The following is a 2252-nucleotide window of genomic DNA, read 5'->3' on the forward strand; positions in this document are numbered from 1 at the left end:
GGTTGGGAACCTATGGCTCATGAGCCAGATGTGGCTCTTTTAATGGCTGCATCTGGCTCACAGACAAATCTTTAATAGAAAAAATAATAACGTTAAAAATATAAAACAGCCCTGGCCGGTTGGCTCAGCGGTAGAGCGTCGGCCTGGCGTGCAGAAGTCCCGGGTTTGATTCCCGGCCAGGGCACACAGGAGAAGCGTCCATTTGCTTCTCCACCTCCCACCTTCCTCTCTGTCTCTCTCTTCCCCTCCCGCAGCCGAGGCTCCATTGGAGCAAAGATGGCCCGGGCACTGGGGATGGCTCCTTGGCCTCTGCCCCAGGCGCTAGAGTGGCTCTGGTCGCGACAGAACAACTTCCCGGAGGGGCAGAGCATCGCCCCCTGGTGGGCAGAGCTTCGCCCCTGGTGGGCGTGCTGGGTGGATCCTGGTCGGGCGCATGCGGGAGTCTGTCTGACTGTCTCTCCCCGTTTCCAACTTCAGAAAAATACAATATATATATATATATATATATAAAACATTCTCATGTATTACAATCCGTTCATTTCCTACCACTCATGTTCATGGTTGCGGGTGGTTGGAGCCAATCACAGCTGTCCTCCGGGACAACACCAAATTTTTATTGGATAATGCCTAACGTACACGGGTCATTGTATGGCTCTCACGGAATTACATTTTAAAATATGTGGCGTTCATGGCTGTCTCAGCCAATAAGTTTCCTAATCCCTGCTCTAACTGATCCATGGTTATTGAGCTGAAACAAAGAGCAAGGCACTGAGAGTTCTGATCACATTCCAGGATGGGAACTAGCAGTCCATGGAACACAATGGCTAAGTCATCTCTTTGGGTCTCCTGGGACTTTTTACAAGCTGAAGACAAAACTCAGCAGCAACCTAAAAGGGAAGTGAGAGATACTGAAACTGGTAGGATGGCAGCTCCCGAAGGCAGTGGGTATCTTGAACTGGGAGTGGGAGAAGGACAAGCTCAGGTCTTGAGATGTTTGCTGTAAGATAGAGATTGATAGTTGGGGGCTTTTCTGTGCTTGAGTGAAAAATCTTTCACGGAGGCCATGGGTTTGAGACTGCTGGCAGCCATATTCAGATACAGGGAGTTGCAGAAGTTCACAGTTTGCTGACTACATGATTTTATCAGGAGTCTTTTATGAAAAGATGGAGTCACATAGAGATTTCAGAGGACCCAAAGAATCCCTTTGCACTGTTCTCAGTCTGTGGTCTTTCCTCTGCACCTCCCTCTCCTGCAGAAGAAACCTGACACTTTCCCTCACACTCAACTCCCCCCTGTGTTTTGCTCAGCTAGTAACTAACTCTATCTGGAGCAGGACAATTGTTGTCACAGAAATATTTCACATTTGCTTTTTAAAATAATTTTTATTAATTTTGGGGGGGTGACATTGGCTAATAAAGTTATATACACATGGACAATTCTATAATACATCATCTGTACACTCTTGTGGGTTCACCACCCAAAGTCAAGTCTCCTTCCTTCACCATTTATGCCCCTCTACCCACTGTTACCTCCCACATCCCCCTTTCCATCTGGTAATCACCTACCGCTGTCTGTCTCTACGAGTTGTTTTTTTCTTAATCCCGTCCCCTTGTTCACCCAGCCCCCCAACACCCTCCCCACTCTGACAGCTGTCAGTCTGTTCTCTGTATCTATGAGTCTGTTTCTATTTTGTTGGTTTTGGGTCCTTAGATTCCACATATAAGGAGGTCACCGGTTCGAAACCCTGGGCTTGCCTGGTCAAGGCACATATGGGAGTTGATGCTTCCAGCTCCTCACTCCTTCTCTCTCTCTGTCTCTCTCTCTCCCTCTATCTCTCCTCTCTAAAAAAATGAATAAATTAATTAAAAATATATATAAGGAAATCACATGGTCAATCATACTTGTCTTTCTCTGGCCGGCTTATTTCACTCCAGGTCCATCCATGCTGTCGCAAATGGTAAGATTTCCTTTTTGTTTTTTTTACAGTTGAGTAGTATTCCATTGTGTAAATGTACCACAGCTTTTTTATCCACCCACCTACTGGTGGGCACTTGGGCTGCTTCCAGATCTTGGCTGTTGTAAATGATGCTGCAGTGAACACTGGGATGCATATATTCTTTCAAATTTATGGTTTTAGTTTTTTCAGATATATTCCCAGAAGTGGAGTCTCTGGGTCATAAGGGAGTTCCATTTTTAATTTTTCCATACTGTTTTCCACAGTGGCTGTACCGGTCTGTATTCCCACCAGCAGT

Source organism: Saccopteryx bilineata, chromosome 2, assembly GCF_036850765.1.
Source record: "Saccopteryx bilineata isolate mSacBil1 chromosome 2, mSacBil1_pri_phased_curated, whole genome shotgun sequence".
NCBI lineage: Eukaryota > Metazoa > Chordata > Mammalia > Chiroptera > Emballonuridae > Saccopteryx > Saccopteryx bilineata.